Genomic DNA, 21,167 nt, shown 5'->3' on the forward strand with positions numbered 1-21,167 from the left:
GGAGAAAAGTTTTATTGCTTTGCTAACAAAGGAGAAACATAGGGGAATCCTGTCTCAGAAGCTGTGTTTCTCCCATCAGGGCAACAGGGGATTTTAAAGAGGTGATTCAAAGGCTATATTCCATGTGTTCTCTGTTCGGAGTTGTAATTCACTTGTTTATTTGGGAAATAGTCATTCCTGAGACCTTCTGGTGCCATTTCCAATTACTTCATTCCTGTACTGGGTGTGTGCTCAAGGACAGATAACTCTGCTAGGATGGGGGAAAAGGTAATACTGTTTCCCCTGATAAGGGAAGGGGAGAGATTAAGGAGGAGCAGGAAAAGAGGAAGAGAAAGAAACAATAAAATAAGTTGCAGTGGCAGAGCAACAAGGGCTATATTCAAAGTATAAAGTGGACCCTGTCACAAATTTAAATGAGATGTGATTAATATGTATCATCAGGCTTCTTATTTAATGTTACTCTGATTTTTCCAAAATATACCTCTGGTTCTTTGGTAATAGTATGATTGTGTAATGTCAGTATCTACATGTAAGCCTACTTAATAAAAAAAAAAATCTGGGTTTGAAGTAATTTCTGAATAATTTCAGAAAATTCTGTTAGATGCTCATACCTGTAAAATTGTCAATTACAAAAGCCTAAAAATTCTATGTTTGATAATGATTGTGTATTTTGGATATAAATAATGTGTTGGATATCAATTCTTTGATGCAAAACAACTGTCTACATTTTCATTAGATTTAATTTTTTAAATTTATTTTGTTCAAAAAAATTTTAAAAATAATTCAATGAAAATACCAACTATATCATATAATTAAGTACCATTTATTAAAATGTTTATGCATTAGATATTCACTCTACTAGGCCCTTTCTTTATAAATATTTATACCCATATCTATATATTTATATGCATGTTTGTGTGTCCAATAACTTGAAGGTAGATTCTTTTCTCTCTCAATGATAACAAACCTGAGGTACTTTCACAAATGTGAAAAATGTGGACCTGAGTAATTTTTCCAGGGTTATATAACCTGTAGATGTCAGAATTTGGAGTTAAATCCAGGTTTCTGTTCCTCCTAAACCTGTACTTTTCATAAAAACATAATGAAGGGAAAATGAGGAACCAGAGACAGGTAAGCCAGAAATGAAAGATGGAGATCAGGCAGTGATACATAGTAGGGTTTATTTTACAGAGCTGACAAATAAAGGCCATCTTTCTATAGCAAAGAGAGGCAAAACAGGCTTGGGTCTGGGGACTTTTATGGGCAGGCGCAGGAATCAGAGTTGGGTGGGCCCTTCTGCTGGCATTAGGGGTTGGCAGAGCAACAAGGGCTATATTCAAAGTATAAAGTGGACCAGGGGTTGGGTTGGTATGAGAAACTGGTGAGCCTTTCTCAGAAATGCCCTTGGGTAGAAAAGCAAAACTTTCCTTCAAATGGCGGTTGTCACTGAAGATGGCTTTCCAGATGCCAAGCAAGGACCTTATATTATCCCCTTTTTGTGTTTTTTATTGGGTCCCTTAGGGAACAGAGACGCAGGTTGATCTTCTGTAACTGTGTCCTGCTAGGAAGGGGTGGCACTTGAATCCCTTAGGGACATGGAATGCCATGGGAATGATGACAGAGGTTGAGTGGTGGTGGAATGCTGTTTGGTGAGGGATTGGTATTCCTGTAACAAAAGCTAGTTTATAGTTTGGTTAGAGACTATTTGGGGTCTGGTCTTGAAAAAATCTAATGACACAGTGGGCAAGCATTAACCGAAGGCCTATGACAAGAGAGGGGTCAGGAAAGGAAGTGCCCACTGGAGAAGGGGGTTACTTAGGTGCCATCCTTCAGCAGAGGATAGCTGTTGTTTTTTACATTCAAGGTCATGTTGGAGTTGTTTTGTCTTGTCTTTTATTATACCAGACTGATTGACATAAAAATAGCATTCCTCCTATAGGGAAAAAGTCCACCTTTTTTGGCCATAAGAAGATTATGGCCCCTTTGATTCTTTAGAACCACAGTAGCTAAAGAATCAAGCTGGGATTGTACAGTCAGTATGGTTTGAGCAAGTTGCTGTAAGCTTCCTAGAAATTGAATGATAATTCCTGATAATAGTACCCCTGAGAATGAGTGTAGAATGAGGGAGGCAGGCAAAATGAAAAAGGGAAGGATGGTACTTATGGTTCTGCAGTGTCCTTGTGGTCCTCAGAGACCAAAGGAAGGATGGGGATTCTGGCCTTGGAGAAATGTAGCTTGAGAGGGTCTGTGGGTGTCACTGTATAAAAAGACAAAGTTATGAATCCAATATGAGATATCCTTAAGGCAGGCTGGCAAAGGAGTGGTAAGAATGACCCAATAGGTATCAATCCGTTTTGCAGATAGTTGAGAGAAGGTGGGGAGCCTGTTTGGGGAGTTAAAAAGTACCAGGTCACTAGGAAACAGAGTGGGAGAAGGGGAAGAGGCAGAACTAGGCTTTGCCAGAACAGCATCACTATATTGCTATTCCTAATATATGCAAGAAGGGGCTAGAAAAAATGAGGATAATCAGAGGGTGGTGAGCTGAGAAAGGAGATAGGTCGTCCATATAGAAGCTCAAAAGGGGAGATGTTGAGTGGCTTCTTTAGGAGGACCCATAACCTAAGAGCCAAGGGAAGGAGTTTAATCCAATCAGGAGGCGGCCTAGGTATGTTACCACTGCCAAGGAAAGCTGTACCTTGGATGGAGAAACCCTATGGCCACAGGCAGAAAGGTGTCCTGATGACTGACCTCAAAGGAGGGACTGCAAAGAAGGAGGTCATCAACATATTGTAGCACCATAGGCTGAGTCAGATGTATGGATGCTAGATCCTTAGTCAAGTCCTGTCCGAAGATAAGAGGACGGTCTCAGAACCTTTGGGGGAGAATTGTCCATGTCAACAAAGTGGAGTTACATGATTCAGGGTCTGTCCATGTAAAGGTGAAATGTCTTGAAAGTAAGGATGTATGGGAATAAAGAAGAGGCATCTTTCAGGTCTAGCACTGAGAAGTAAGAGGTCCCAGAAGGAATGGTGGAGAGAAGGGTATAAGGATTGGTTACCATAGGATGGATTGGGATGACCGCAGAGTTGATGGAATGAAGGTCTTGGACCAAGTGGTAGGGACCATTGGACTTTTTTTACTTTCAAGATGTGAGTGTTATAAGGGAAATGAGTAGGTCTAAGGAATCCCTCTTGCAAGAGGTCTTGAATGATAGACTGTAAGCCTAGGAGATTTTGTCTGGAGAGCGAGTATTGTGATTGGGCCGGAAAATGGAGGGAGTTTTTGAGACAGATGTGAATGGGCTCATGCTGTGAGGTGATAGAAGGACTTGAAATATCCCAGACAGTAGGGTCCACCTCAGAAGGGGGTAATGGGAAGCCACTGGCAGACAGAATAGTGGATGGTCCTAAGGTAAGGGCGAGGATCAGGGGAGTGGCAGGCAAGTCTGAATGGAAGCATACATGAGGGCAGAAGGAAAGCATAACCCCCAATGTTGTGAGGATGTCCCTTCCCATAAGGGGAACAGGGCACTGTGGTATGACCAAAAAGAAGTGGGTAAAAATTACAGAGCCAAAAGCACAAACAAGGCTAGGTGTTTGTAAGTGTTGATAAGGTTTACCCTCTACCCCAACAATAGAGGTCATAGAATGAGTAGTAGGCCCCAGAACTCTTTGAGGACTGAATATGTAGCCCTGATGTCTAGGAGGAAGGAGATAGGCTTACCTGAAATACGCAGTTACCCTGGGTTCCCATGGAGTGATGGTAGTGGTCAGGTTATGGGGACCTGGGCCTTGTCAGTCCTCTGCAGCTGGTCCTAAGAGTTAGAAAGGGGAACTAGAAGGGCTAGGTGGCCGGGGACCACTATGGGCTTGGGGACAGTCAAAAGCCCAGTGGCCCTCCTGATGGCATTTAGGACAAGGGCTCAGAGGCTTGTGAGGCTTGGGACATGTACGAGCCTAGTGACCCTTCTGGGGGGTCCCCGGGGACCCTTCCCCAGGCTGTGGAACCAGGGACAGATGCTGAGGCTGGATGGATGGCTTAAGTGAGTATCTGATATTTCTGCTTCCAGACCTTCTGGTCTCTCCCATTATACACCTTAAAGGCTACTCCCAGAATCTCAGCTTAGGGAGTTTGGGGGCCACCCTCGAGGTGCCTTAGTTTGGCCTTAATATCAGGGAAACTCTTGGAGAAAAAGTAGTTCATTAATTGTTGTCTCCCATCTGGAATTTCAGGGTCCAGATTAGTATATTATAATAAAACCTTGGTCAGGCGATCTAAAAATGCTAAAGAGTTTTCATTCTTATCTTGGATGATTTCCTGGAGCTTTTCATAATTGATAGCCTAATGGGCTGCCTTTATAAGTCCTGCCATGAGGCAAGTAATGAATTAGTTTCCACTAGTTACTCCTCCAGGTGAATTGTAATCCTAATCAGGGACGACTTCAGTGCCAATCAGAAGGGCAGGGGAGGTCTGATGTACCTCATCAGCATAATTTCTAGCTTGCTCCCAAACTTGCCTGCACTCCTTGGGCAGGAGGGTGTTAGACAAGATTTTATGGACATTATGGAAGGTCAAATGATATGACTGAGTCAGATATTGAAACTCTTTGATATATATGGTGGGGCTTGAAGTATAGACCCAAGCCACTTTTCTATCTGTGAAAGATCTGACAAAGAGAAAGGCATATAAACCCATATTATACCATCTACCCCAGCCACCTCACATAGAGGACATAGAGATGCAGGTTGGGCAGCGCCAGCCCATAAGCAGGTAGCAGGAGGAGAGAGGGGCAAAGGGGCTGAGGGGCAGTTGCTGCGGCAGCTTCATCGGAAAGGGAATTGTGGTATGGTAGGGTTCATCTGCTGGGCACTAGAGAAGTGAGAGGTAAGAGGACTGGTGTGGGAGAGCAAGAGTTGCATAGAGAGACAGCTTAAATCATAGAGAAGAAGGCCTGAACATACAATATACCTTTCCATTTTCCTGAACACTAACAATAGTTGAAAAGATCCCTGATAATATTGGAATCTAGAGTGTCGTTAGTGATCATTTAGAATCATTATCCAAAGGATATTGAGGCCAGATCTGATTGCACAAGCAGATAAGTTTGGGTGGGGGTTAGGTCCAGGGTGAGAGAGAGAGACAGAGAGAGACCCTTGGTTAGCCAGGAGAAAACCTAGGGATCATGGGAGGGAATGGATGAGGAGCTGCCCATGGTGAGACACAGGAGGTGATTTAGAGGTGGGGCATCCCCCAGTCTCTCGTATCACCTAGTTGAGAGGATGGTTATGCTCAGGAGCTCCTCACCACAGCTGGGTAAGCATCAGGACAGGAGCCCATAGAGGCACTTGGGCACCTGGCAGGGACTATGCAGTAGGGGCAGAAGCCCATGGAGATTAACCCAAGTCTGAGAGGTAGTCTCACCAGGAACAATTCTCAATCACCCTTGGTGTTTTTTTTCTCAAAACCCAGGACCCAAATAAAAGATTACCTATAGACCCAGTCAACAGTAGGGATCAGCCGTAGCTGTGAAAGCAGTTGCTAGAGGTAGCCTTGACCACATGTCCCAATGGTCATTTCCTGAGACCCATAGGTCACTTAGGTTGACTAGAGTCAGTGGTCTTACCTAGAATGTCCAGTGGTGGGTACAGAATGGAGGGCTTGGTCCCACAATGGAATTTAGATCAAGGAGGCTGGGGACTCTCAGTGACCCTCAAAGAGGGGAGCGGGCACACCAGGGAACCCGATCCCAGGTTTTGGCACCAAAATAAAGGGAAAGTGAAGAAAGAGAGATGGGTAAGCAAGAAATGAAAGACGGAGATCAGGCAGAGATACACAGCAGAGTTTATTTGTCAGAGCTGACAAATAAAGGTCATCTCTCTATAGAAAAGAGAGGCAAAACAGGCTTGGATTTGGGGACTTTTATGGGGCAGGTTCAGAAATCAAAGCTGGGGGGGGTCCTCATGTGGGCATTAGGGGTTGGATTGGTATGAGAGAGTGGTGAGCCTTTCTCAGAAATGTCCTTGGGCAGGAAAGCAAAACTTTTTCCTTCAAATGGTGGTTGTCACTTAAGATGGCTGTCCAGATGCTAAGCAAGGACCTTATACATACTTAATCTTCAAACGAAGCATTTCAGAATGTTCCCATGGATCACAAAGAGGGAGTATAGTTGTGTGGAAATTTCAGGGAGATAACAATAGAAAGGGCTTTAATCAATCGACCTGACTCTATTCTAAACCTGTGTGGCCTGGACAAATAACAGACTCCATAAGCTTCCACCTGCTAATTTGACATATCAAAACTATTAATAGATATACACAATAAATATCCATTTCTGAATACATGCTGTGGGTCAAACACTCACAAATACCAGACAAACATTTTGAGATAGGAACTTTGGGATTAAAGAAAGGACTGAGTCTTAAAAGAGAAATGCCTATGAACTCTTAGAAGGCAGGAAACTCCCATGGACCATTGGAATGAGAAACAACTCCCAAGCAACCCATCCCCAACCTGGCCAATGAAAAAGCAACAAACCACAAGATAACTAGAAGACATCAGGAGTGACTGCTCCTTTAGGGAGTATACCCACTAAAGGCTTTAGTGACCAAGAAGTGACACTAACCTCATCTTAATAGTAAGGCACACATCCCCCGGTGGAGATTTAAGACATTAATGAGGCATGTGGTGCAGCAAACAGCACAATTACAACACACAAGGGCAACGCACAGCTCAAGGAAAACTGGCATGAAATGTCGTAAGTCTTTCCTGACTCCACATCTAGTTCAGCACCGTAACTACGCTGTAAGTATTGGAACCCCAGGTTGAAACTATGCATGACTCTCTCTGGGGTTGCCTGCACTTTCATTTTTGACTATGTACTTTCCCATTACAATAATTCCTTGCTCTGCTACTCTGACCCAACATGTCCTTAAATTCTTTTCTGCAATGAGTCAAGAACCCAAAAAGTCCAAGTAAAGGTCTCCTCTGCTCATGACAATTGGATTATGACAATTTCATTTAATCTTTGCAAGAATCTCATGAAGTAGATATTCTATTCATTTTGGAGATGTTAAAGCTGAGTTCAAAGATCCTAAGTAAATTGACCAAAGCTATATTTCATAGGCTATTTTTCAGGGGGTTTGTGTAATGTTCATGTGAAGATACTGTAGAGATTCTAAAACGCTAGAGGCAAGGGTACTACCTTCAGATTTTTATTTCATTTTTTCCATTATTTTTTTCTCTAACTTACATACACTCTGGAAGACACAGTTTCATTAATCTTACAAGAAAAATGGTGTGGTCCCTTGACAAAAGCTTATTCCATCAGCATTTTTTTTTTCCTCATTGAAATCTCTACTTTCATTCTCAATAGAAGAGAGACATGTAAATTATTGAACAGGGAGGTTAAAAATCAAATTAGATACCTAAACTGAGTGTGCTTTGTTTTTCCAAGTTATTTATTTTAAGGGCTTTAGACATTTGTTCTCTCACCTTGCGCTGGTCAAATGAAGAAACGTTTATATTTTAAAAATTAAATTCATAATTTTTCATCAATTTTACAATTGCTTGTTACTATATTTGTTAGCTATAAGAAGTATCTCAAGGAATCAAACGTGCTCAAAAGTGGGCAGGCAAGGCAAAACTTTACTTCTGCAGAAGGGTGTGCTCCCAAAGGGAATCCAGCAAGAAAGCACAAATGGGCAGGTATCCCACCAACATTTATCCCTAAGGAAGTACTGACCCTAGGAAGAGCTCATGGTACAATCTACACGATTAGCTAATTTTAGAATTAGGGTGGGCAAGGAAAGGACTACAAATGAATCCAGTTAAGGCTGAATGCTAGATTTTGAAAATAAACCACCAGACTTTCTATTTCTCACCATCTTAGCAATTTAAAATTGGGATGAGTATTACAACCTATAGTGTGTCAGGGTTTATTGGCAATGCTTTTTCTTACTTAGAGGTACATAAATCAATTGTGAAACTTTGAATCAATAGCATCTTAAATATGATCAAAAATAAGAGCATCATTACATTTCTCTCTTCTTTTTACAGTAGAAGCTTATTTCAAAAACAAACCATTCCATCACAGTCTCATCAGGATGGCTACATAGAATTAAGTGCCATTAGTAAAAATTTATGATTAATCACTATAATCTATTAATATTTATTTAATTGTCATAGTCATTCTCTGACATGTTATTATTATCTTTAATTTCTACTTTCAGAAAATTATCATTCTAAGACAAATTTTGATGCTGTCCATTAGCAATTAATATTAAAATTCAAACACAAAAATTATAATGAAATATTGCTTTAAAATGTTTGAATCTTATGAAGGATCATAATTTCCTTTTTTATCTAGTAGGAACACTTATGAAAGAAAAATAGAGCATGCAGGTTCTAATTGTGGCAAATAAAGATGTACCTGACAATTTCTTTGCACTTCACTTTGTGGGCCCTGATGCATTTGAACACTTATTAAGATTAGGCACTGAGAATTTCAGAAGTTGGGTTTTTCTAGCCACTTTGGTCTGGATGTCCTCTAAAATTTACATGCTGAAACTAATACCTATTGTGGTAGTACGCTTCTGGGAAGCGTTTTCATCATGGGGACTGTACCCTCCTGAATGTATTACTCCATCTCTTATTAAAAGAGCTGGAGGGAACTGCCTTTGGCCCTTTTTGCTCTTCTGCTCTTTCCCCTTTGAGAACACAGTGCTCACCTCCTTTTCTTTGCCTTTCTGTCATCGTTTGATATGAGGTATCCCCAAAGCTGATGTGTGAAACAATGCAAGAAAATTTAAAGGTGAAATGATTAGGATTGAGAACTTTAACCTAATCAGAGCATTGATCCACTTGAATGGATTAACTGGGTTGATAGCCCTAGGCAGGTAGGGTGTAACTGGAGAAGGAAGGTCACTGGAGCATGCTGTTTGGGAATATTTATTGCTATTGAGGAATCTCTGTCTGCTTCTGGTGACCATGTCCTGAGCTGCTTTCCTCCACCACACTCTTCCACCAGGATGTTCTGCCTCACCTCAGGCCAGAGCAATTTTGCCAACTATCTATGGACTGCGACCTCTGAAACCATGAGTACCAAATAAACTTTTCCTCCTCTAACATTGTTTTTGTCACGTCTTTTGGTTACAGAGATGAAAGAGCTGATTAAAACTCTTTGTACCCATTCTACCACATAAAGACATGATATAAGGCCCTCACCAGTCACCAGAGAATAGCAACTTGATTTGGGGCTTCTCAGCTACCAGAAGTGTAAAAAATAGTTGGCACACATCCGTAATCCAAGCTACTCAGGCAGCAAAGGCAGGAGGATCACAAGTTCAAGGCCAGCCTGGGCAACTTAGCTCAAAGTAAAAAATAAAAAGGAGTGGAATGTGATTCAGTGGTAACACTTTTCCTGGCTTTAATCCCAAGCACCATGCACAAGAGGAGAAGGAAAAGAGGAGAACAGAAAGAGGGGCAAGAGAGAGAGAGAGAGAGAGAGATTTCTGTCCTTTATAAATTACCTAGACTGTGGTATGTTACAGCAACACAGATTATTAGTACATTAGAGAAATTCTTTGGAGCTAGAGATGTAGCTCAGTAATACAGTGCTTAGTTGGCATGGGTTTGATACCCAGCATATCAAAAAACAAATAAAAAATGACTACATGTGTGAAACTTCTTCCTTCCTCCCTCCATCTCTCTCTCTCCCCTCTCTCTCTCTCTCTCTCTCTCTCTCTCTCTCTCTCTCTCTCTCTCTCTCTCTCCCTCTCTCTCTCTCTACCTCTCTCTTTCTTTCTTTATGTTGTCCAGGTTCATCTCAAACACTGAGTCAAGAGATTCTCCTGCCTAAGTCTCTTGAATAACTAGCCAATAGATGCAAGCTGCCATGGCCACTTTAAAACCTTTTTCTTTGGTAAGCATGTATAGAAAACTCTCCTATAAAAGCATGTATAGAAAACTCTCCTATATACAATCTTTATCTAAAAAAGATTCTGGGAAACTACACATTGCTCACAAAAACAGTGTCAAGCCGATATCATCTCATTTAAAGATGATCCCCAAATTATGATGGTTGGACTTAGGAGTCTTTGACTTTACAATGGTAATATGCTTTCAGAAAAAAAAAATTCTTTGAATTTTGAGTTTTCTCTGGTGATATTTTCTGTATGATCTCTCATCATGCTGGACAGTAGCAGCAATTCACATCTCCATCAGTCACTTGATCATGAGGGTAAACAATTGATACTCTGTGTTACTGAGCTATTATGCTCAGTAGGTTAAGTGAATCAAACGCATTTTCAACTTACAGTGGGTTTATAGGGACATAACCCTACCTCAAGTTAAGGAACATCTGTATTCCCCATAAAGGGTCCTGAGACATATATACAAGCATCTTTAAGGAGTTTCAGAGACACTGAGAAATAAGCAGCAGAGGCATCTTTCTATTTACAAAATGACGTCCTTTTCCCTAAAATTTCTACTTTTTATAAGAAAGTCTCAAGTAACTAATAAAATAGGAATCTGTGTTCCTAACAATCTATGGATGGAATTTTAATTAGAAAAATGTGTCAAATTATTGCAGTTAACCCACTCTGTTAACAGTTAACACAAGATTCTCCATTGATTCTCTATTGACTAGGTTTTAGTTTCATTAGAGTAGAAATAGTCACCATCTTAGAGAATACAGATATTTGAATAAATAGAAACAAAGTAAAATTGAAGAAATTGAAACAAAGTGAAGAATAAATTATCTTAACCCTCTAATGAGAATTTTTTTTTTTTTTTTTGTACTGGTGACTGAATCCAGGGGAGTTCTACCACTGAGCTACAGAACTTTCTATTTCTTACTTTGAGACAGATCCTTACTAAAGCTGGCCTTAAACTTGCAATCCTCCCAAATCACTAGGATTACAGGTGTGCACTACACACCTGGCCTGAATATATCATTTTAATATAATACTAGTTAAAGCCAGGGATGACTTAAGGTATCAGAAACGATACATGTTTTGAAACAATACATTTTATGAAAAACCTCTCTTAATGAAGAGAAGTTTTAACACTGTAAAACAAATCAGGTTTTATCTGAAAATGTTATAATAATTAAAGTTGGGAAAAAATAAATGAAGAACCTTAGCATCAAGGCAGTAATATAGCTATTGAAGTAATATATAAGGTATAAAAACTATGTGAAACTACTGACAATTTAAGGAAGTAGACTTTAAAATAAGGTTATTATTTCATTTTGTCCATTACTGAATAGGGCTCTAGTTTTCAGAATAAAACAATTTGGAGAATAATCTGATACAAGGGATAGGAAGATCAAATAGTTCAAGAAAAAAAAAGGTGTTTTTATGTATTAATTAAACTAAATAAACACTTAGGATGAATGACCTAGAAAAACACATATTTGTTTCAATGAATGTATTTGTAAAAAATAGGTAGAGAATGATAAAGACTTATAAAATTTGACACAACAAAAACATAAAATTTATATATGTATATATATATATATATATATATATATATGTCAATCCTGTGTAATAAATATCAACCATAAATATGTGTATTTATACATATATATGTTAGTGAGGCATCATTTAATGTTTGATACATGCTAATACAGGATAAGCATTATCTATCTCCTCAAATATTTATCATTTTCATTTTCAGGGGAATGAGGGGTACCAGGGATTGAACTCAAAAGCATTCAACCACTGAGCCATATCCCCAGCCCTATTTTGTATTTTATTTAGATACAGGGTCTGAGTTGCTTAGTGCCTCATATTTGCTGAGGCTGGCTTTGAACTCTCAGTCCTCCTGCCTCAACCTCCCAAGGCGCTAGGATTACAGGTGTGTGCCACCACACCTGGCTATTTATCAATTTCTTTACAATAAATTTTCAAAATCCTTTCTTCTAGCTCTTTGAAATATATAATGCATTGTTATCTGTTAGAGTGAGTAAAGATTTGCCTTCACCAGTGTGGGTGGGCATCATACAATCAACTGAAGACCTCCAGAAAAAACAAAAAGACAGAATAAGGGTAAATTCCCTTTCTTCTTGAAGCAAGACATCCATCTTCTACCCATGCACATCAACACTCCTGTTTATTTGGCCTTCACTCTCTGTCCTGTGTACCATTAGCTGCCCAGAGTCACAGGCCTACAGACTTGAACTGAAACCACATCATGGGCTTTCCTGGTTCTCTACCTTGCAGATGGCAGATCATAGGATTTCTCAGCCAATGTAATCTAGTGAGCCAATCTTGAATAATAAATCTCTTTATATATACCTCCATATATATTCTATTGGCTCTGTTTCTCTGGGGAACCTGCCTAATACATATACAAAAGTAAGAAAAATAAAGCATGGTAGGGTTTTTCTTTTAAATCTTTATAGTTTTGGTTGGACCTTGATAATGAAAGAAATTTTAGAGGAACCTTTATAAGATATAGTCTCATATTTTCCCAGTTAATCTATTTTAAAAAAACTTTAATATAAATGCTTTTCTAACTACTATGACATGTTGAAGTGTTATAATACCCCAAAGCTGCTAAATCACACCTCCTAGTTCAAACTTTACTGAAATTTCTAGACAGAAAGGCAAGAAAGAAAGAAGGAAATTAGGAAGGAAGAAGGAAATAAGTGAGCAAATGTATCAGGTTCTCTCTTTTTTTTTTTTTTGTATCAGGGATTGAATCCAGGGGCACTCTGCCGCTGAGCCACATTCCCAGCCCTATTTCGTATTTTATTTAGAGACAGGGTCTCACTGAGTTGCTTAGCACTTCGTCATTGCTGAGGCTGGCTTTGAACTCTAGATCCTCCTATCTCAGCTTCCTGAGCCGCTGGGATTACAGACATGTACCACTGCACCTGGCAGGTTCTAACTCTTAAAAAGCAGTTATGTATAAAAACTGTAATTTTATGATTAAATATAGATATTTTTGAATATTAAATATCGAAAACATTATATTTAGAGTGACTTTTTACCTATCTAGCGCTGATTCTTTCAGGCACTTAGTTTTGGGTTAAGGGAAGCTCACTACAATGAGAGCTGGCAGGACCAACTTACATTTACAATTTTTTTCCTGCACTTAAGCCCATGCAAAGGGGTCAAAAGCAGTATCCAGAAATCGACTGGTGGGCAAAGATGAGTGGTGTAGCAAACTGTGTAAGTACACAGCCAAGTTGGCTGGATGGACTGCCAAGAGTTCTATGGAAACAGAACCTAAAGTTAAGCTCACACATCAAAAAGAGGACCAAATCAGGCATGACAGAGAATAGGCTGAAGACTTATGGGCAATATGGGCAGCTGGGCTTCCCACCTTCCTTTGTGAGAAGGAATGGGCAGCAAGTATGAGTTACTTAGATCTTAAAGCCTGCAATCTAGTTGCTGGTCAATGGCCTTTAGACAGATAATTAAAATTTTATACATTTAATAATAATGTAATATTTATGTATATCTTCAGTTAAAGAAAAAGATATGAAAACTATTAAAATGCTGAGTAGTTCTCAAAAGTCAAAGTTGAACCAGAGCATAAGATCCATTTCCTCATTTCTAGCATCATTACATCTGCCTGTTATGCTGCTTCCCATCAAAATGATTTAAAGTTATTCTTTTTTCCCTTAATGCTATGCCCCAATGATGACACATAAATCTCAAAGTAATTTTAGAGTTATATTTCTTTTCGGAATGCAAAGGCAATCTCTAGTTGATGGGGGAGAGTGAAACAATACTAAATGAAGGGTTTTTAACTTAAAGAGATGTCTTCTATATTACTTTTGTATCAGAAATTTATATATTTCAAATGTGAGCTCTCACAACAAAATTTTGGCTCCCTGTGTACTCACAAACTAGGAATACGACAAAAACATTAACATTGTAGGCTTAAAAGTCAAATACACAAAGGTTTTATCATGACTTGATAAACTATGTGATCTTGGGCAAATGACTTAACTTCTTAGGTCAATAGATTCTTTATTCATAAGGTAAGGTTAGTAATAGTAGCTCCATCAAAGGACTGTTGTGTAGATTAAATTAAAAATGCACTTTAGGGCTTAGCCCAATTCCTAGCATAGAGTTAGTGCTCAATTGCTAATAATAGTAGTAATTGTTCTCCATAGATTTATGGCAGGAAGTTCATATGAGGAAACCCAAGACTTCCTCTTGGTGCTTCAGTTATGCTAGTGTCCATGACAAGGAACTGGTGTCACCTGTGAGGCCTCATCAGGGAGGATGGCGTGCCTCCCAGTGTTTTCCAGGAGCACTGGTGTTGCACCACACACACACAGCTCTGAAAATCTAAGCAGATTTCAAAGTTGCTTAAATAGTTTTCTTGGCCAGGAGTTATGTAAGTTGTCAACTGGCAGTGAAATGATTTTCCACTCAAACTTGGCAGCAGCAGGATTTAAACAGAAAACTGGGAGGAGGGCAGAGGAAGTAATATGCTTCCTTCCTCAGGGCAATTTTAGACTATTTAGCACCATGGAAAAAAATTGTAAAGGAGAAAGACATTCTGTAGAAGGACTGCAGTATTTATATTAATTTATCAAAAATAAATTGAAAGGAATTTCTAGCTATGATCAGAAAAATGTTCCTTATACCATCGTTTTCATATTCTATGAACTTTCCTCCTCCTGTTGCTGCCACTAATGCTGTCAGAGTTTCCTCCAAACTTTGCTCTTCTCATGTCAGTAGAGTGAATTTGGGTATACTGAATCAAGTAGGAGATGTTTGATTTTGGTGGTCCTCTACAAGTTCTTCTTTGTCTTCAAAATATAAAATAGAATCCAATATCAAAATAAGTCAGTTGATATTTCCACCATTCTTGAGAGTAAAATAAATCAGAGTGAATTTGAGTGGATTTTTAAATCTTCCCGAGTCAAACTCCAACTCAAATTATTTTGATGGCATTCTAACCAAATTAAGAGACTTGCAGGGATTAATTTTCTATATGCTTCTTCAGAAAACAGTACCCCATATCACTAATAGGAAGTGTTTTCTTATTAATATATACATAAGTCCAAAGATTTTATGCAAGGCATAAAGATATATAAAATATATTTAAAGGGGAGGAAAACAGGTGAGAAATTGGGAAAAAAATTAAAAGCAATTGTAGGAAAAAACTAAAGACACCATTACTAAGTATGTGCCATCAACTTAAATCTCTGCATCACAGAAGCATATGCAAAGAGATCAATTATTTTATTTAATATGTACAAGCTTGACAACAACAACAATCATTTGCACAAGAAAGCTTACATTTAGCTAGTACCTACCTCCTGCTAAGGTTTGTAACAATTTGCTTATATAAAAAGAGGATACTACTATTTGGGTTATGGAAATAAATATACTTATATTTCAGAGATTCCTGCTGATATATTTAGAGAGAAGATGCCATGGTATCTGTTAAGGTCTGTAAACAAGTCAGGATGGCACCTGGTATTTTGCCAGGGAAATGTTAGAGTCTGAAAAACAAGTCTGCATGGTGCCTGGCAAAATGCCAGAGGGAGTGGTTTGTGAAGTACCAAAAGCGAGCCATTAAGTGTGGAGATTCCTTATTGGTTGACTGCTGTATCTATTTTATGCTAATTAGATAAGCTATGTAAAATGTATAAATATCGCTCAGATCCTACAATAAACGGCTCCTACTCCTGCTGCATCAATCTACACAAGTAGTTCGTCACCCCCCCCCCCGCCCCGGCAGTATCAGCAAAAATAAATATAGTTAGCTAAAACAGAGAATAAAGAGATAGCCAACGTGTTCTATGATGATATTCCCCTGTGTAATTGTTAGCCACTGGTATTGCTTCAACATATCTTTGAGAAAAATTGAATTCTAGTGATGGATTTAATTTACTATAAGATACCTTAGATTACAGATCAGTAGTTTTCTCCTTCATGGAAGTATATGACTTTGGTAGAAAGATTCATGACCTTCCAAATACGTCCATGTCCTAATTCCTGAAACCTGTGACTATGTTACCAAACATGCCAAAAGGGACTTTAGAAATGTAATTAAGTTAAGGACTTCAAGATGGTTAGGATTATTCTGGTTTACTGGAGTGAGTTCAATATAATCACAAGAGTCTCTGGAAGAGGGAGGCAAGCAGTCAGTGTCAGAAGACATTGATGACAGAAGCAGAGATTGAAGTGATCATGCAGGCAAGGTAGCATGAACTCTGGAAGGCAGGTGGCATCTGAAAGCTGAAAAAGGAATTCTCCCCAGCAGCCTCTGGAAGGAAAACATCCCTGATGTTACCTTGATTGTAGAACTTCTGACCTCTGAAACTATGTAAGATAATAGCTTTGTCTTCTTTAAGTCACTGTCACATAATAAGAAATATTTGGTTTCTGCACCTGGTTCCTGACACAGAGCTCCTAAATCCCTTGGAATTTCCTGGGTGGTAGAAGCATCATTTTTTCTAATGAGATTCTTGGTAGGCTCCTGGATAGCCTCAGGATAGGGGCTGTTTGCCAGGGGAAACTAACCATATGATTAAGGATTGAAACTTTCATTCTACCCCTGATTTCCAGTGAAGGGAGAAGGGCTAAAAGTTGACTTAATCACCAATGGCCAATGATGTGATTAATTATGCCTAAGTTGTGAAGCCTCTATAAAAACCCAAAAGGCCAAGGTCTGAAGAGCTTCCAGACAGCTGAACACATCATGGTGTTTGGAGGGCAGAGCACCAGGGATAGGGCATGGAAGCTCCTCGTCCCTTTTCACATACCTTGCTCTAAATGTACTTTGCATCTAGCTATTCATCTGTACCTTTTGTAATACTCTTTATAATAAATGGGAAAATCTAAGTAAAGTGCTTTCCTGAGGCCTGTGAATCACTCTAGAAAATTAACTGAATCAGAATAGGGAGTGCAGGAACCTTACCTAAAGCTGATTGTTCAGAAATAAAGGTTGGGGATGGTTAGGAGTAAATCAATTATATATATACACATACATACATACATATGGAAATATCCCATTAATGTGTGCTATTAATTGACTTGTAATTGCAATAATAATTACTTTTAAAAGAAGTGTAGGTGACAACCTACTACTTGGCAATTGATATCTCAAGTTGGAGGCATCATTCTTTTAGAACTGAGCCCTTACCCTGTGGCATCTAATGCCATTTCCAGGTAGATAACATCAGAATTGAATTGGATGAGAGAACAACCAGTTGGTAACTACTAGAGAATTGCTTGGTGTATGGGGGGAAATCACACATAATCAGTGTCAGAGTATTATGGTGTGCAAGAGTCAGAAAAAACATTTTTTCTATATTCATCAAATTTGTGGTAATTTGACTAATGCAAATGACTAGGAACTATGTTACTTATTGAACAAATGACTTTCTATCCAGGATCAAAAGCAAATGAATATGTGCAGATATTTAGAAATTATGCCCATTTGAAAACATATCTTCTCTAATTTATGGCAAAATGAGCCCCAGTTATATTAAGAGACAACAATTTTCAAACTGGGCTTCATAGCACTCTGATTCAGTGAGTTATTAATAAGTGTTAAGTTCCTACCACCCAAAAAGATTCTAAAATCAAGTAATTTGGCAAAACTGTGCTATTTTATTATGAAATAACTAAAATGATTCTTAAAAGTTATCTCAGGAGTCTATATTTACTAAGAAAATTTGAGGGTTATTAAAAAAATCCATATGAAATCAACTTCACTCTAAGGGGCAGGTGAAAGATGAAATATATGTACTGAAGATATTTTCAATGTTCCAACATACAGAGTACACAAATGAACATAACATAATAAAAGTGTCAACCAAGTCTTAGAATTTCTTGTTTATCAACCCTCATCATAATTTCACTATTCTCAGCCATGCCCATTTGGCCATATCTGTAATTACTGCTCATTAAACACAAAGCCTACTCAGCAATAGATTATCAGATAACAGAGCTGGACCCTAATGTCTCTGCCACCCGCCACTGACCCTAACCATGGGATCATGACTTGGCTTTTATTTGGAGAAGTGACACAAGGACTTACTCACCAATCAAAGTGGAGAAAAGAAAAAAAAAAAAAAGCAAGCCACTTATCTCACTTACTTAATTCAGCTCCTTATAATTCACTCAAGCTACTCCCTCTAGCAAAAGGGGGAAAACACTTGACAAGAATATAAGTTTAGTGAGCCACAAATCTGAAATATGACTATTGCAGAAGTTACAGGTCTACCCTAAAGAACATGATTATAACATTGTAATCTCAAGTTTCTAGGGCATAAAAAAAAATGGCTTCGAAGCTGATCAATTACAGCACAAATCTTGGTCTTCATAATAATAACAAAGTGAACATTTTAACATTTTTTTTTTACCATAGGACTAATGAGACCAGAAGGTTTCAAGAGAAAAGAGAAACTATAAAGTGTTTTTCATACATTTAGAAGCTAGAAACTGTCTTCTGTGATAATTTGGAAAACAATTCACTAATCACATATGGAAATTTCCTATAAATTAGTCATTATCTTTGAAAATTATTGTTCAAAACAAAAAAAAGAGTCAATACTAAAAAAAAAATTCCATGTGGGCAATCTGAGAATTCATTTTGGTCAAGTTAAAATAAAGATACTTTTTTCTCTATGTGTCAGAGAGGAGATTTGGGCCCTTCCTGTTGAATAGCTGTAGCCAAGCAATCAAGACAGACAAACAGTGTCCAACTGTCAGGAACACAATTAATCAGAAATTGAGGTCTTGAGACCATGATAGGGTGAGAATCACAGAAGTCAACATCTGGCATGAAATTGTCACAGTTAATAGAAACCCAGGTCACCCAAAATAATACTTGCCAACCCAAATAAAAAGCTCAGAAGCTAAAATAACATGATTCAAAATTATACCTCATCATCATCAAAGTACTAAAATTTAAATCATAAGGAAAAAAATATTGAAAACAAAACAAAACAAAATGTACTAAAAAATAACCGTCATTATTTCAAAGCATCATGGAAAGTCATATATGTCTGATAAAGGAGCAATCACTTGTCATCTGAAAATTCCATAAGTTATAGGCTCAGACCAGAATAATTTCCTTGTTCTTAATCCTTGTCCTCCTTCCCTGTATTTTTTTAAGAACTTGGAAAAAGAAAAATAAAGCTTCACATAGTGAGGCACACCTGTATTTATAGCTACTCAGGAAGCTGAGGCAGGAGGATTGCACGTTCGAGGACAGCCTAGGCCATTTAGAGAGAACTTGTCTTAAAATAAAAATGAAAAGGTCTGGGATTGTAGCTCAGTGGTAGAGCACCAGACTAGCATGTATGAGGCACTGGATTCAATCCTCAGCACCACATAACAATAAATAAATAAGCCATGTACCATGTTTTGTGCCTGTAATCCCAGTGGCTCAGGAGACTGAGACAGGAAGATTGTGAGTTCAAAGCCAGCCTCAGCAATGGCTAGGTACGAGGCAACTCAGTGAGATCCTGTCTCTAAATAAAATAGAAAATTTTATTTTCTATTGGGGATGTGGCTCAATGGTCAAGTGCCCCTGAATTCAATCCCCACTCCCTACCTATCTAAATAAATAAATAAAGTATTGTGTTCACCTACAACTTTAAAAAAAAGAGAAGGGGTTCTGGGGATGTATCTCAGTGGTAAAATGCTCCTAGGTTCAATCCCCAGTACCAAAACAAAAACAAAACAAACCTGAAAAAAAATTTCTACTTTTGAGAATGTTTTTTAAAAAATGGCATAAAAGCAGGGAGTCTAAGGGATGGGCTTGTGGTTCAGGGGTAGAGCACTCACCTAGCATGCATGAGGTAGGGGGTTCTATCCTCAACACCACATAAAGTAAAATAAAGACACTGTGTCCACTGATAACTAAAAAATAAATTAAAAAAAAAAACAAATACATGCCTATAATCCCAGCTACTTAGGAGACTGGGGCAGAAATATCACAAGTTCCAGGCCAGCTTTGGCAATTTAATGAGACCTCTATCTTAAAATAAAATTAAAGTGGCCTGGAGATGTAGCTCAGTGGTAGAGGGCCTCTGGATTCAATCTCCAGTAGTGGTGTGATGGGGAGGTCAGGCAAGGGATGGCATAAAATTTGACCATTAACTTATTTTTTTTTCACCACAGAAAATTATCAACTGAACTTCCCCTATTCCAAAATACTGGAAAAAGAGAAATTACCCACCTAGGAGTTGGAGGGTGACTCAAAGGTAGAGCATGTGCATGTGTGAGGCTCTAGGTTCAGTCTCCAGCACCAAAACCAAAAAAATAAAATAAAATAACAAGTTATTCACCTGAAAATAAAACAATTATAAACACACCTTTTATTTTAAACCTGAGAAAGCTTATAAATACTCCCAATTACATACCCTAACACATAAAACCCTATCAGTGTAGCACAGTATTAATCTTTCAGAAAGAAACTTTACAGCACATAGCAGCTAGCTGTGAGTTTATTATCTTCGGTGAACTATCTGTCCTTTGATAATGAAATGATATAATTAATTTTGAAAACAAGATACATTTAACATATAATATTTATGTTTTCACAAAACAAACATTAAGTATAATCACAGTAATAAATATATTTTGTCATTGAAATTTATGAACTTATTAATAGATATTAACTGAATGCTTTCTGTAGACGTTCAACTAACAATTATGATTATTTGTGTCTATCTCATAACTTCATGCATTAAATTACTCTCCCCACAAATACAAAATTCTTTGTGACCAAAAAAACTTTTTTTATTCTGTAGTTCTGTATCTTTAGTTCTCTGTAGATATCTAAACCTATTTTATCTGTAAAGAGAAAGTTTTTAAAATTCTACACTGGAATAAGTCCTTAAATTGTGCATTATGGGGGTGCTTGTCATATTTCTTTACAGTTTTGGATGACATGCTTTCTTAAAGTACAGAATTAGTTTACCTTTTTTCTCAGATTTATGAGTTGGTTATAATTTGGACTGACACTTTCTAATAAAAAATAAATTCAAGAGAAAAAGCATTTTAATGTATGTTTTCTTATAGGTACTAATTTTAAAAGCCATTTCCTAAAAAAAAAAATCAAATTAAATCCTCAGAGATTTTATTTTAAGAGTATGCCTATTTTCACTTAGTCTTAAAGTTTAATAGCATTTCCACTTGATAAAGTGTTTTAGCAGAAACATGCACAGTAAAAACAGC

This window comes from Callospermophilus lateralis, chromosome 5 (assembly GCF_048772815.1).
Source record: "Callospermophilus lateralis isolate mCalLat2 chromosome 5, mCalLat2.hap1, whole genome shotgun sequence".
Taxonomy (NCBI): Eukaryota; Metazoa; Chordata; class Mammalia; order Rodentia; family Sciuridae; genus Callospermophilus; species Callospermophilus lateralis.